The 16201-nt window shown below is 42.9% G+C and overlaps 1 pseudogene; it reads left to right on the top strand.

Annotated features, from left to right (window-relative positions):
• Window positions 1-6627: 6627 nt before the first annotated feature.
• Window positions 6628-8227, top strand: LOC147450394 (uncharacterized; annotated as a pseudogene).
• The last annotated feature ends 7974 nt before the right edge of the window (window positions 8228-16201 follow it).

Below are 16201 nucleotides of genomic sequence, written 5' to 3' on the forward strand. Positions count from 1 at the left end.
AAGCAACGACGGTGCCATCTTTGCTACGTACGGGAAAGTGTGCTTGCTGACATGGCAAACCCAACCTGCACGGTTTTTGCTGGGATCGGTACCAGATGGAGCACCTTGGAAATCTGAGTGTTTTTCGTTTCATAGCCGCCACCATCCGAGCTCGCCACAAGCTGCTGCAAGTGATTCCCTTTCCATACGCTCGTCCGTTGTCTCCTCCTTTTATCTTTTTTGGGTGGCCTTTGGCCCTATTGATTGGGTGGCATTTGACCCTCATAGTGGGTGGCTTTTCATTGCTTGGGAAGGCATTCAACCTTGCGGACGGCCACTCGACTCAATGTGGGCGGCCACACCTTGGGCGACCCTTTTGGGTTAATTTTGGCCGGCCCTTGGCCCTTGTTGGGCACCACATTTGGCATGCACTTGTCGACCAAAGCATTGCCAAGAACAACAACTTTGGTACACCCCAATTGGCATACATACCTACTGAAGCATCGCCAAGCACGACAACTTCCTTCAGTAGTCCTTGACTAAAAATATCATCGTGAATTTTATTGTCCATAACAGCATCTCGAATAATGCCACATGCTTTTGAGATGCACGTATAGGTGATTACACTTGCCGGAAGGCATTCCCTTCACACTCGGTTGTTTATATCTTGTATCAACTTCTCAGTTAATGCCAAAATTACCCAGCTCAGCAGTCTCGACAACTAACACCGGGCTCAAGCCGTGTTATCTCATCAAGCCGGACTCTGCCTGACAAGTTGTAAATCCCTTTAGACTTTTCAAACTGCATAAATTGCATACAAACCCTGTTGAGGCTGTAAAATTCCCAGATGGCACTCCACCCAAGCCGACTAGACTAGTACGGAACCGACCCCCGATGAATTTTTGACCGCCAATATTTTGGCAACCGTAACTCCGATCACTAATCTGAAAAGACCGACACGCTCCACAAAGTGAGCACTTCAGGCCCATGCATCCATTTCAATTCTATTACCTCACCTGTAGCTGCCCAGTCCGGCACGGATCTGCATTCAACTTAAACTTCAAACTGCCATAACTTTTTCTCCATAGCTCCAATCGACGAGCTGTAAAGACATGCCCATAAAGCACTTCAAGCACTGCAATTCTAGATCATAATCTTCCATTTGTGCTCACTTCAAGCATAGTCCTTTTTAGCGTCATTAAGGCATCTGTTGGCCCTTTTAGCCGCATCCGTCATACATTAATCATTAAACTTGGGCTGTTAACAGGCCCTGATCATCGATCATTAATCAAGTAAGCTTCAAATAAGCTTGATGTGCATTTTTTTGGCATCTTTCTTAGCATGGGAGCAGAGCTGCACGACATCCAAAGATGTTGGGGGATATGTATTCGAAACGTGAGCCGGACAGGCGCCGGGCCTATGGTGGCTGTGGGAGGTGTGAGAGAGAACAATAAACCCAGATGCATATGGCTTTAGCAATCACCGTAGTCTTCAATTAATCAATTCAAGCTTTCAGTACAATGTAATCAGTAGCCAAGGCGGGGTGTTAGCAGCACCGACACTCGGATCAGTTGAAAATTAGGAGTTTAAGCTCCCTTTTTACAAAATTAACCGGGCCGTTAATGACACCGGGCTTAAGATGATGATTAATCAACCTTCGAATTGATGTCGGTGAAGAAAATTTTTGCCTGCCGTTTTACCGTAGCTCCGATTGCTCTTGGATTCTGCAAATTTTAATTTAAGTTCACTGTGTCGATCATCATGCTTCAGTTATTGCCAACTATCTTGCAGCTTCCTGCTCTGTGTGCTTTGCATTGGCTTAATTGCCGCTCACAAATTTCGTTGTCTCCTCTAATCCACTTGCTCTGATTGCCTCATTACTTGGAGGTCTGCTCCACCTACACACCACGCAAAGCAGAATGGTGCAGACGAGCTTCTTGCAATAATTTTGCAATCACACTACATTTTGTTGTGATTCCAAACCAATACATTGACTTGAAGCCATGAACCAAGCATTATAGAAATATCCCTCTATCCATATTGGAAGAAAGATGATTCTAGGTAGATATGATGAAATCAAAACAACTCTAGCATCTCGTGAGCCATCAGTCCCACCACCTACTCAAAAACTGATGGAGCGCCTTCTCAACAAGATACAATCATAGATACAAAGGCAAGGCCCACCATAAAGCTTAGCAATCAAAAAAGAGAGAGAGCCAGAGAAGAGAAGCCTATATGCCTAAGCTGGCAAAGGGAACTAAACCACTTGTCAAGCCACCCACCATACTACCAAAGGCAGCCACTACAATGCAAAGTCTCCCAACCTCCTCTTTCACCACCAAAAAGGCCACCCATTCCCACTAAAGATCCTTTTCCTCTTCCACAACCTCAAGAACCAAACCACCTCTAAAACCACCTGAAGCACAAGACAAAGTAGTTCTCCCTCCAAGGATTAATGGCATTCAAGGATGGAGTGTCAGCATATCAAGGGGAATTTGTGTGCCCATAGGTACATACAGAGAGATGCATGCCATAGCTATGGAGAATCTGTTGGGAGTTTAAAGAGTTAAAGATCCAGAGGGGTTAAAGGAGACACCAAGGTCCAAAGATAGACACCAATTTTGCATTATTTAGCTTGCATGTCACTAAGTGGTTGTAACCATATGAGCCCATTTACCTAATCTTTTGTAAATGCAACTATGTAAAGGCCTAAATTTTGATATAGAGAACCTTTAGAGTTGATCACAAATCTTGGGGGATTTTCCTTGTATTTATCTGGAACTTTTAACACTAGGTTGGTAATGGGACACTTTTATGTCCTGGGACACTTTTATGTCCTGGGACACTTTTATGTCCTGTGAAGTGACCATTTTCCTTGAATTATGTCAAGAGTTTCAAAATGGATTTGGAGGTGCTATCTGTCTAGAAAGTTGTCTCATGAGCTAAAAAAAACTTGACATTTTTTTGGAATATCAATTCCATCTTTAACCTTGTCCTTGCACAACATTTCACAACCTAAACTGTGTGAAAAACACAGGTCCTGTTTTTGGCTTTTTTCAACTTTTTGCAACTATACCACTCTAGAATTCATGTTTGTGAGGTCTATAATTCTAGAGAACTATCTTTAGTAGTCCTCAACATGTCCTGATGCTTCTAGGGAGAAATAAATGTTAAAGTTGTAAGTTATGACCAAATTACAAAAATTGTCAAATCCTGTTTTTTAGCCAATTTTAGCTCTTCTATGATTTTTTTGGTGGCTTTCATGATATCCAAATGCAGTTTTGATTCTCTATGTCGCATATTGTAACATAAAGCTAATATTCCTTGAGTTTTGGGGCACCTAATACCCTATTTTGCATAGTAGACAACGATGGTTGATTTTTTCAATTATAGAAGAAAACGAAACATTCTAGTATATCAAGTATAGCTTTTTCAATATTGTTAGTTTCTTGTGACAACTACATGCATTTTGTAGGTAGTAACCATATCTAGTCATAAGGATCAAATTTGGCTAGATATTGAATAGTTTCTATGGGATTCTACAACTCATAATGTTGAACCCAGTTTTTTCATGTTTGCTGTATTTAGCACTTCATCTTTGTCCCCAAGATTCCCCTTGGTAAGAGATGTATTATTCTTTTGACATGCTCCATGGCTCCTTATGAACCTAAAGGACAATAGGGAACTAAGAAAACATGCATATATTATTTGTATTGAGCGTGGCTATAGAAACTTTGATGATAGGTTTGTAGAATGGTAAAAGTTCAACTTTTTTGTACCTATTTCTTTTGGCAAAACAAAAAATAGTGAGTGAGAAGCAATCCTATGTTCTGATCACCAACCCATTGAAGTTAACTAGGGAATTTATCTCAAGTCCTACAAAAATCCCTAATCTTATTTTTATGCAACAAAACGTAAGAAATGACTGTTTTGATGAAAATGTACTGGTCCATCAACTTTGGAGGCTTGGTGTGACCAAAAGAAGAGACACTTTACAAGTTTCTTATTTTTTCCATGTGTAGTAGGCCTTGAACTATAACCTCATGAAAGGATTTTACAAAATGAGTGGATCTACTATGGTTTTGGAGGTTTTTTTCAAAACCCTAAAAGGACACTTTTATGTCCTGTTAGGTTACCAACCTAGTGTTAAAGCCTAAAACTAGGCACTGGAACTATAATTAACCAGTTTTGGGTCTTAAATGCTCCATTATGTTAAATACCCACTTTTAACTCATTTTCAAGGTTCCAAAATTTAAATGCGACGCTATAGTATTGTGGCCACACAATGCGAGTTGCATTGTCGTTCAAGAGATGGCCACAAGTCAAGAATTGGATCTTGGAAATCGTCTTGCCTTGCTCAAGCTCTTGCATGTAATTTCATTCCTTTCCTCACATAATATTCTTTTGAGCTTGACTGTTGCTTCAACTTTACTTCTGCTTCCTACATGGAGCTATGGGTTTACCAATGGTATCAACTATCTTTTGATATCAAAAAGAGATGGAGCTAGACCAAACGTTAAATCTCATCTTCTTTCAATATTGTGTAAGCCAAAAGCCCACAAAACAAATTTTCTTGTATTGAATTTACATTTAGGTAGCCAAAAAAAAAAAGGATTTTTTTCCAAAAACTCATTTGGATTACTTTCTTGAGTTTAGCTCCCTACCTTTCGCTATTTGATTTAACCTTGCAAATTGTAGACGCTAAATGATGCTACGAAGGCAAAAGTCTAACCTTTTTTTATTATTTTTATTGATCCATAAGCATATTGATCAATTTGTAAGAGGATATACAAGTTTGTTAAAAATAATGATGTCATCGTATAATACGTTCAAATAATCAAGATGAATGTATAGGGTGGTAGGATGGTGGATCCGGCATCTCAATCTCCTAGGTCCAACATGATAAAATCATTATACTTCTGGCATTGATTTGTTGAGCATGTATGCAATCAGGAGCGTCATCTCTTGAGGGCATTGTTTGTAGTATATGTGCACGGCAAGAGTGCATCACGAGCTAATGTGTTGTTGTTGGCAAACATAGATTGAGGATTTTTTTCTAGATGCAATTACGTATGCTCACATCTTGAACGCATGTTGCACCGTGCAAGAGAGCTTGATCAAACCTTCAACGATGTTTGCTCATATGGGCTTGCACAATGGAATGGTGAAGAAAGCAATCCGTAGAAGTAGGAAGGCATCTAACACGCATGCAACTCATCTTGCATATTTGAGGAACTTTGCTTACAAGACAGCATGCCCCCCACAACAACCCAACTCCACGTAATTCCCCCTTTTCCCCATGGGCTCTTTCATTGGTGCATTCACTTGAGTTGGCTTTAAGTTTCTGGAGAAAATTTCTTAGAAAGAAGCCTAGGAATATTTGGCTCAAATAGAATGGCCGCCCTATATATGATTATATTTATAAGGAAACTACATATGAAAGAAGGGCATTAACTAAACCTTGATTCTACTCTCTCTCTCTCTCTCTCTCTCTCTCTCTCTCTCTCTCTCTTCAAGCTAATTCTTCTATATCTCTAAATAATAACTTTTAGGCTATATTTAAACCATTTTCTCAAATACCAAAAGGAATTTCTTCTATTCACTCTCCTCGTCACAGAGAGGAGAAATGATCGGACTATTTTGTGTCGACTTGCAACAAGTATGCACTTTCTTTAAAAATTTGCAACGAAATCTCTTCTTTGAAATGGTTGGAGCAGTTATTTGGAGAGGAGAGCGAATGTGATCTTTCTACAGCACTTCTTTGTAGAGGAGGTGTGGATAGAAGAGAGGAGACCTGAATTCGATTTTAACTTAGGAGAGAGGAGGCATGAATAAGAATTGGATAAGAGGAGAGTAAGAGTGACCTTTTGAAAGCACTTCTTTGGAGAGAGGAGGTATTTAAATAGGAATTGGAATTTTTAAGGTCAAGTCAAGAGGAGCTGGAGGAGAGGAGAGTGAGAGTGTGAGTGACCTTTTCAAATCACATCTTTGGAGAGGAGAGAGGAGAGGAAAGGAGAGTGAGAGTGTCCTTTTTAAAGCACTTCTTTGGAGAGGAGAGAGGAAAGAGGAGACATGAACAGGAATTGGGATTCTGAGGAGACGAGATCCTACTCAAAGCGAATGTCTAGTGAACACCTTATGGACATTGTGTGAGCTATTATGAACCCATCAATTCCAAAGTTAACACTCGGTGGTCTCATCCATCTCAAAAGTGATCGCCCTTTGAATATCATTTGCTCTCCACCCCGTCGTTTTTGTTATATTACGATGCGTGATAGCTTAATGGAAGAATCATAGCCTCCGGTGTGAGAAGTGATGGCTTCAAGACGCGGGGGCTCAACCTGATTAGAGTCTATTTATTCTTGAGAATAAACGAACGGTCCACATCATCCGAAGATCGAAGACCATCGATTCCACGTGAAATGGGGCTGTCAAATAGTCTCGAGGCCCTCGCGCTCCTCTCCTATTCCTATTCATGTTTCCTCTCTCCCATTCACGGCTCCTCTGGAGTGTTTGGGACTCAAAAATCTGCAAGCCTAGATACTCAAAAACCTAAGGAAAAATGATACAATAATTGGAATATACTTATGTGAAACTCTCTCTTAGTAGCTAGACTTTTTGCCAATATATCTTCTATCATTTAAATATTTTAGATTAATCCAAAAACAATTTTTTATATGAAGAAACAATATCTAAAACATTGTAGGATCTCAAACCAAGCTCTCAATAGTTCTCGAGTGCTTTCTTATCAATAAATATGCAATTGGGGTGTAATTCAATGCTACATATTCTTTTTTTTTTCCACATCTAATGTTTCAGAATGTATTTCATGAACCCACATGCAAGAGTCAACATGTTGAATATGAGGATGATGAGGACAATGTGACTTCTTTGCTACAAATATGATTGCAAAGTGAAACTTGCATTTTATTTGGTTAATAATTTCTATTTTTTGGAGGAAATGCATTGAACAGAGCCGGAGATGAGAAAGGATCCTCCTGCACCTGTAAATGGTGATGTTGCCATATCAATCAACCCAGCAGGCATTACCAATCATGATGCAACTTCCCTCATTATGCACCCTGCTCTGCTGCTGCAGCTTCCCTTCAATGTTGTAAGTCTGATGCTCATGAGAACCTGCTCGAGGCAGGTGTCTCCGATCACCCACCACCGCCTCATTTAGACTGCCCATTTGGGCATACACATCCACATGTATGTCTTCCCGATCAAACCCCGCCTCCCCCAATCGTAAAACCCTGCAAGTACTTGTTCCAATTTGCACTTGCATGCTTTACAGCTTCAATCAGCGGTATCTTTCAAGGAGTGATCACCAAGCGTACATTCGTTTGCTAGTGTGTCTCGTCCATTGCATCCCTCCTGCACATGGCACTGTCTCTATCTCTAGGGGACAATCATCTGCGGTACGTGGAGAGCAGATCGAGTGTGGCTATATTCTGCACCCTCTTCCCAATCATGGTTTCCACATTATCCATTCTCCTTGCACTATTCTTCCTTCCGCAACTCCCCCCCTAGTATAACGTCAAGGTTACGTACTTCTCAAACACCCTGCACCCGTCTGGTATTGCTTTCATCAGAGCTTGTTACATAGCATATTCTATCCAAGCAGTTAAACCTACCCTTGTTCACATCACACAAGGCTTTGCTCGGTGTTGTATCGCTAGAGCCTGTCACACAATATGCGTGGAAAGAATCTGAGCTGCCCTTGTTCACAATACACATCATCGTTGGCGAAAGGTAATGAAAACCATGTACATACTTGAGAGAGAGAGACTTATCCATTGTTACCTTCTGAATCTCATTAATGCTCAAGGGCCCTTGTCCAATATAGTCGAATAAAGAGCTTTTACCGTCTCCCTGATACAGTAGCACATGAATATCTTGCACTGGCTTTTTGGGGTGAGCTGAAATCCTCAAATCATGAAAATAGTTCAAATCGCACTCATCAAACACGCTTGAATTTCAAATGACCTTTTTGTATTCCATGTGATTACGATTTGATACCAGACTGAGGTAGCTAGATATGTGCATCCGGTTCTACTCCCTGAATAGATTTACTTTCATTTTGTACCTTCTGTCGTTCGAACAATGAAGTAGCACGTACTTGCACTTTGATTGGGTGTCAATTAACTGGCAATTCGTATCGGTCATTGGTACAAAGAATCGTTTACAAGCACAGCTTCCTTCTCCTACCGGCAGCACAGGACTGTTGAGCACGCAAAACGTTTGGGTGCATCCCTTTAGATTGTGATACATGGCTTCTGTAGGAGGATCAACCATTTGGCATCAGGCTCTTTGATATTGTTGCAAGGGACCAGAAATGGGGGGATGCCACACGCCCTATTCTGTAGCGACAGTATGCGAATACAAGATACCTTGTTCAGAAAAAAATGATGAGGCCAAGGCTTTCTGTTGAATTGAGATAGGTATGCTCCGAAAAACAGTGATGTTGATTTTTGAAGGCCGCCGACACACAGATCATGCAAGCCATCTTGGCTTGCTCCAAACATCTGGAGATAGCCTAAGCTGCTCAATAAGGCAGTATCCTCATGAATTGCATAATCTTCTTTTTGACTAACCAGTGGCTCTGATTGTGGCACAGGCTCCCAACGCACATGCATAGGTCACAACACCTGGGAGAATGTCCTCGTGTTGCATGTATTCATCGGAAATAAGTGATTGATCCACACCACCTGCATGTGCATACCTGTGACGAATGCAATCCAAAAATACCACATTTTCAGAAGCCCACTGCCCCCGCATTTAAGCAGTTTCTCTCATGTTACAATTGTTCTGGGCCCTTCAGTGCCTGCTGCTGAAAGTCACCTGCATGTGGCTCGATTAGCACACTCCAAAGGACAACGTACATACAAGGAAGTTTTTGAAAGCCGGCTCTATTGAAGCATCCCTCGAAGTGGTGATCTGTAGTTTCATTGGAAGAATTTGCTCATGCACATTGTTCCGGTTTAATTCTGTTCGCATACTGAAGTTAACCCATCCTAAAAGACAGCATTCCAAGATTAAGGAAGAGCACTTGTCATAAATTGTCCTCATGATGAATTTATTCACCCCCTGTCCGTAGGTTAGATCGGGACACGAACTTTAGGTTATACGTGAATGTACCAGAAAGATTCCCCTCATTCTGCATCTGTTCAAGCGCTTATGCAGCCTCAGTGCCCTCTTGTGGGATGATCATTGCATTCCAAGAGATGTCAATCCAAAATACAGGTTGTTTGATATTTTGCCCTGCCTTAATTAGCTGCCCACCTAATTGATGCAGGATTGCCCCCGCGGCGACGGCGAGCCAGTGCACAGTCAGTGCGCAGCTAACTACACATTGAAAGCCAGTGCTCAGCCAGTGCGCAGCTAACTACACATTGAAAGTCATGATCGGGGGCTGCTGGCAAGGTAAATCCACGAGCCCAAAGGCATTATGCAGGGGTTTTCTTGCCCTTGGGCACCCGAGAAGGAGGTTTTCAGCTGGTTGTTCTCAGCATGGCTGGGAAGATCATGCCAGTAAAAACCTCAGACGCATCTGCAGAGAGAAGGGGAAAACACAACACACACAAAATCGCAGACGATGGCAGGAATATAACAGCATCTAAAATTTATAATGTACACGTTCTTAAGGCCGGGTTCAGACGGGGCAGCGGACATCTTGAAAGGAGACGCCAGAGCTCATAGATCAAGCTTGTCCTAGCAGTTTAGGTTTTCAAGATATAGGATAATTATTTTTAATTGTTTGGTAAATTTTTATGGACAAAAACAAAGAACAAAGAGCATTGACCTTACAAGTGACGTGTCCATTTGAAAAAGTTTGCAATCCAAATGGACAACCTACCTCACCTTCTAGCCTTTTGCCCCTTATCTAGACAAATCCCCAAGCTCGGTTTAAACTGGCCCTTGCCTCTTGCCCCTCGTATAGGCAAATCTCTAAGCTCGGTTTCAACTAGCCCCTTGTCTCTAGACCCTTGGCCAAATATTACTTCCCCCTTTGAGAAGCGTTTTCATTCTCAAAATAAAAGTGGAAAAATTCTTCTTAAGAACACTAATGTTTTTCCAAGTGGCACCTTCCTCAGGTGTGTCTTTCCACTTGACAAATGCTTGGCGATGCACATGATGACGCGTATGTAAATGATGATAGTCAAGAATGTGCTCAAGTTTATGCGGTTGGGTTGGAGGTTCAATAGAATCGACCAAAAATCTGCTAGTCAATGACATCGTCCTCCCTATGCAAGAGTTTACGTGAATGACTTACATGAATTACTCGATGAATACAAGATTGCACAGGTAAAGAGAGTTTGTAAAGTCACTTGAGTATGTTAAATGGCCATGTAGTAGAGAAGAGGAGAAGGAGAGATCTCACAGAGAGAGTGAGAGAGAGACATAGAAAGCACGGAGGTGCGTAGACAATAAGCAAGAAGGTGATATGCAAGAAGCCGATGTATTATTCATGACCAAGGGTGCAGTTATATACACATGATGGGAGGTTGTTACACGGTTACAAGGTTCATGTGATTCATGGGGATTCAAGCCATTGGACATCTCATGTGATGACATGTATGGATGATGTGGATTAATGTTCCCACAGGCCCCCATAAGACACATCATCTATACAGAAGCATGTGTAGGTGCATACTGGGAGATGCAATCTACATGCTTTGCGTAGATACAATATGCTTATGCAATTACGCAATTTCCTAATAGCATCTTGGTGTGACTACCAAGGTCTTCAACCTGGGATAAGATTCTCCTTCATTAGGATGTTGAGGTCCCACATCTTGTGAATCGATGAAGCTCAAATGTCAAGGAGGTCACTTTTGAAATCAGCGTCAATAGTTTTAGTTCTTGAAACTCGAACATCATCATATCACCCCCCGCAAGTGAAAGAAGTAGACTGCTTTATGGTTGTCGGTTTTGCACCGCTGCAAGTGAAATGAAAGCATGAACTCATCATTGAGGGTCAGAGTTGATGTCGAGGATAAGGTGAACTGATTGTAGAGACTTGCCAGCTGATAGAAGAGAATGGTGATGTGTATCAGCTGAGCGGAAAGGTAGACAACCCTTTGTAGTTTGTCGAGGAGTGGGACTAAGGCTTCGACAGGGCAATGTGGGGGCTAGAGGGGAGTAGCTGATGATGAGGTTGGGTATGCACTGGAAGGAGAGGTAAGAAATGAGCCTCGACATGCCGACCACGAGGAACTTCACCAACATGTACAAATGGATACTTAGAGATGAGGGGTGAAGGATGATGGAACCGTTGCATTGCATGTGTGCTGGGAAACCAATCAGCATCGAATAGTGAACTAGCAAGTTGCTACTCATTAGACAAAGAGTGGAAGGGGCGCTCAGGAGGAAGAGTTGTCTCAATATAAGCACCAAGTAAATCCATCTTGGAAAATGGATTTGAAGAGGTATTCACAGTAGCTTTAAGGAGAGGCGAGAGCTTGGATTTGCTCAATCCTTGACAAGGTGTTGAGTGTTTGTTTCTGGATCGTCTCGCCTACGAGGATTGATGGCACTCAAGGGTTTGGGCTTGGAGCCACATCTACGTAAGCATCCTTTGCAGTAAGTGCAGAGGGATGGTGGCCAAGAGGTGTTTCTCCTCGATGGAAGGGAGAGCTTAGCCCGTGAAGGTGACTCTTGAGGTGGTGTTGATGCAAGAGTAGCAGATAGGGGGAAACTCCATGGCACCAGATAGGTACCTCCTAGAGGCAAAGTGAGGGTGCTATCAAGCAGGGCAACAATGCACTCAGCTAGAGGTTCCTTTGGTGTGCTGCCAACAGAGCCGAGATGAGCAGTGGACATTCTCCATAGAGGGCTTCAATTGGCTCGGTTTGGTTGGATTGAACCCTGGCGCTGGTTTCAGCAGGGCTGCGTCTAAATATTGGACTCTATGCATATGTGGTGCAACCGGTTGCGAAGCATAACATGTGGCGGATTGTGGCGTGTGCCACATGTGCATAGAGTCCGTTATCTAGACCAAGCCTTTCAGTAGCATGAAAAGGGTGGGGTAAGTGTGCAGCGTCTGCAGCAGCTGCCGTCTATAGCTGCATGCTGTATCATGGGTGGTTGGACCACTCGCTCAACCAAGTTGGCAAGAAGTGCACCAGCATTGTTTGCGAGGTGCCAGGCACAAACGTGGGCACCGCTATCTATGGCAATTGTTGGGGCAGCGTCACCATCATCCACTAGAGCAGGGATGGCAGCGGCGTTTTCATCCTCAAAATAAAAGTGGAAAATTTCTTCTTAAGAACACTAATGTTTTTCCAAGTGACACCTTCCTCAGGTGTCTCTTTCCACTTGACTAATGCTGAGAGAGGGACAGAGAAATCACAGAGGCTCGTAGACAAGAAGCAAGAAGGTGATAGGCAAGAAGCTGATGTATTATCGATGACCAAGGGTGTAGTTATATACACATGATGGGAGGTTGTTACACGGTTACAAGGTTCATGTGATTCATGGCGATTGAATCAGTTTGATATCTCATGTGATGACATCGATGGATAATGTGGATTAATGTTCCCACAGGCCCCCATAAGACACATCGTCTATACAGAGGCATGCGTAGGTGCATACTGGGAGATGCAGTCTACATGCGTTGGGTAGATACAATATGCTTATTCAATTACGCAATTTCCTGATAGCATCTTGGTGTGACTATGAAGGTCTTCAACCTGGAACAAGATTCTCCTTCATTAGGATGTTGAGGTCCCACATCTTGTGAATCGATGAAGCTCAAATGTCAAGGAGGTCAGCTTTGGAATCAGCGTCAATAGATTTAGTTCTTGAAACTCGAACATCATCAAATCACCCCCCGCAAGTGAAAGAAGTAGACTGCTTCATGGTTGCTGGTTTTGCACCCCTGCAAGTGAAATGAAAGCATGAACTCATCATTGAGGGTCAGAGTTGATGTCGAGGATAAGGTGAACTGATTGTAGAGACTTGCCAGCTGATAGAAGAGAATGGTGATGTGTATCAGCTGAGCGGAAAGGTAGACAACCCTTTGTAGTTTGTGGAGGAGTGGGACTAGAGGCTCCGACAGGGCAATGTGGGGGCTAGAGGGGAGCAGATGATGATGAGTTTGGGTATGCACTGGAAGGAGAGGTGAGAGATGAGCCTCGACATGCCGACCAAGAGGAACTTCACCAATAGGCACAAATGGATAGTTAGAGATGAGGGGAGAAGGATGACCGAACTATTGCATTGCATTGCATGTGTGCTGGGGAACCAATCAGCATCGAATACTGAACCAGCAAGTTGATGCTCATTAGACAAAGAGTGGAAGGGGCGCTTGGAAAATGGATATGAAGAGGTATTCACAGTAGCTTCAAGGAGAGGCGAGAGCTTGGATTTGCTCAAGTCATTGACAAGGTGTTGAGTGTTTGTTTCTGGATCGTCTCGCCTACGAGGATCGATGGCACTCAAGGGTTTGGGCTTGGAGCCACATCTACGTAAGCATCCTTTGCAGTAAGTGCAGAGGGATGGTGGCTAAGAGGTGTTTCTCCTCGATGGAAGGGAGAGCTTAGCCCGTGAAGGTGACTCTCGAGGTGGTGTTGATGCAGGAGTAGCAGATAGGGGGAAACTCCATGGCACCGGATAGGTACCTCCTAGAGGCAAAGTGAGGGTGCTATCAAGCAGGGCAACAATGCACTCAGCTAGAGGTTCCTTTGGTGTGCTGCCAACAGAGCCGAGATGAGCAGAGGACATTCTCCATAGAGGGCTTCAATTGGCTCGGTTTGGTTGGATTGAACCGTGGCGCTGGTTTCAGCAGGGCTGCGTCTAAATATTGGACTCTATGCATATGTGGCGCAACCGGTTGCGAAGCATAACATGTGGCGGACTGTGGCGTGTGCCACATGTGCATAGAGTCCGTTATCTAGACCAAGCCTTTCAGTAGCATGAAAAGGGTGGGGTAAGTGTGCAGCGTCTGCAGCAGCTGCCGTCTACAGCTGCATGCTGTATCATGGGTGGTTGGACCACTCCCTCAACCAAGTTGGCAGGAAGTGCGCCAACATTGTTTGCGAGGTGTCGGGCACAAATGTGGGCACCACCATCTGTGGCAATTGTTGGGGCAGCGTCACCATCATCCATTGTAGTAGGGATGGCAGTAGCATTGGCCGCATGGATTGCAGCAGTGACGTCGACAACTGAGGTTGTGCTCTCTCTCTCTCTCTCTCTCTCTCTTCTCTTCTCTTTGTGGTATTGGTCTATTCATCCTTTCATACCACTCACACTAATAAGTACACGACATTCTTTTTGGGATTTTTTCATCCCTTTTCACTAGTCCCTTGGTCATGGGATGGTGCTTGCTTTTAAGACATTTTGATGGATAATATCTAAACACACCTAACTTCATTCTTTGCTTCTAAAGAAGCCTTGACTGTTAGGCTTGCCTTAGTTGCGGTCATTAAACGCTCTGCAAAGGTATACAGAGCCAGTGATGATTCTCTCGACACTACATTGGCTGCGTAATGGATCTGATCATTTTCAAGAATGAATGGTAGGTTGGCCTCCATGCACCCCTAAAACATTCGGTGCTTGCAGAGAATACCCAGGCAATGGGTCCACATGGATTCCTTCAGCCACTCGTTGCTACCTTATAAGGTGAGCCCATGTCTTACTTAGCTTTCATTCAGCACCTCATTTTCTTTATTTGCTTAATCTTTTGTAAGAGGGCGTACATTCTTATCAAGTGCTAGCTCAATTACTCAACAAAATACAATGGCTCCCAACAAGAAAGCCATAGCTGAATCTTTTGAGGTAATTTGTTCAAGTTTTTTCTATGCCATATTCAATTTTGAACTGGTTGCAAATATAGTTTTCAAAACCATGTGGGAAATGAAGGAAAGACTGCTGTGATTTCCTTTTGACTTGTGATATGGGAAAAGGAAAACACTCTTTTCTCTTTACTATTGTAAGAAGTATTGCAAAGCTCCACTAAAAGTTCATGTTATTTGCCAGAAAGGAAAAATTGCATGGCTAATGCACTCTCCCCATATTTTAATTTGTTCATGTTATTTTCTAGAAACGAAAAATTGCATGGCTAATGCACTCTCCTCATATTTTAGTTTTTTATTGACAACAAAGCTTTGAAAGAAAGTTGAGTGGATATTTATAATTGGCAACAGGGTTGAGTTCAGCTGGTTTTTCTTCATCAAAGTGAGGTCAACACTTAATTTTATGATTAGATTTGTAACTACTGGATGGATTCCATCTAATGCTTATTACACCTCTGATTCATGGTGGTTTGTTTCTGACTTTGATTGTCGGCCTAACACAGGTTTGGGTAATCAACATAAGAGAAAAGTTTTGATCATAAAGACAAGTTGCTTGTTTATATGATCTTCTAGCTCATGAACTAGTTTCCCGTCTGCTCCCCCAAATATCTGAATATGTTGTAGAGATTTGCAAACAAGAAGGGAGTTTTTGAGTGAGTGTTCTGATTATGAGCTTTAAAGTGGCTCTTGGGAATGTAGCTACTTTTGGGTACACTCTGTTGAACTTTTCATTTGAACTTCTTGCTTCAACTTTATCAACATTATGATGATTTGTTGACAACTGTCAACTCCAAGCCCTTGGGTTGCTTGTATGTTGCACATAAATTGCTTCTTGTTAATACTTATGAAGCATCTATTGTGCGCGTTTGTTGCACGTGTCAATGCAAGGAACTTGCCGATACACTATGTGCGAGCCACAAATGGCTCCAAGCATGCAACTGGCCTAAACTAGTAAGCTTAAAGATAACAATGGTGTGTCACTTAGCACTCTACGCTTGCTATCGTAGAGGATTCCTCGCCGCAAAGAAGAGGGAGACGCCGCTACACCGCCCTCAACCGCCTCGTCGTCGTCGTGCTGCCGCAATGCTCGATCGCACACACACTAGTACACAAGGGAGACAGATAAGGAGATGGAGCAAGAGCACTCTTCTTGCATTCCATAAATGAGAGAATGAGGTATTTTAGGTTTAGATTGATTTTTATATGGGCTTGCTCGTTCACATTTGGGCGCCCACACTAAGCCAATCCTACCCAAACATTATAGATTCCAGTTTTAGAGTACGCCTCTCATCGACGATCACTCTTATCCATTTCTACCTGACCGACAAACCCGGTCGATAGCATAATACATACTAGCGGGTCCGACAAGCGTGGCCCATGGCTACATAAAAGGTGGTCGCTTGGTGGCGCCGATGGTTAACATG

The sequence above is a fragment of the Adiantum capillus-veneris genome, chromosome 9 (genome assembly GCF_014529385.1).
Source record: "Adiantum capillus-veneris isolate H3 chromosome 9, ASM1452938v2, whole genome shotgun sequence".
NCBI classification, from domain to species: domain Eukaryota; kingdom Viridiplantae; phylum Streptophyta; class Polypodiopsida; order Polypodiales; family Pteridaceae; genus Adiantum; species Adiantum capillus-veneris.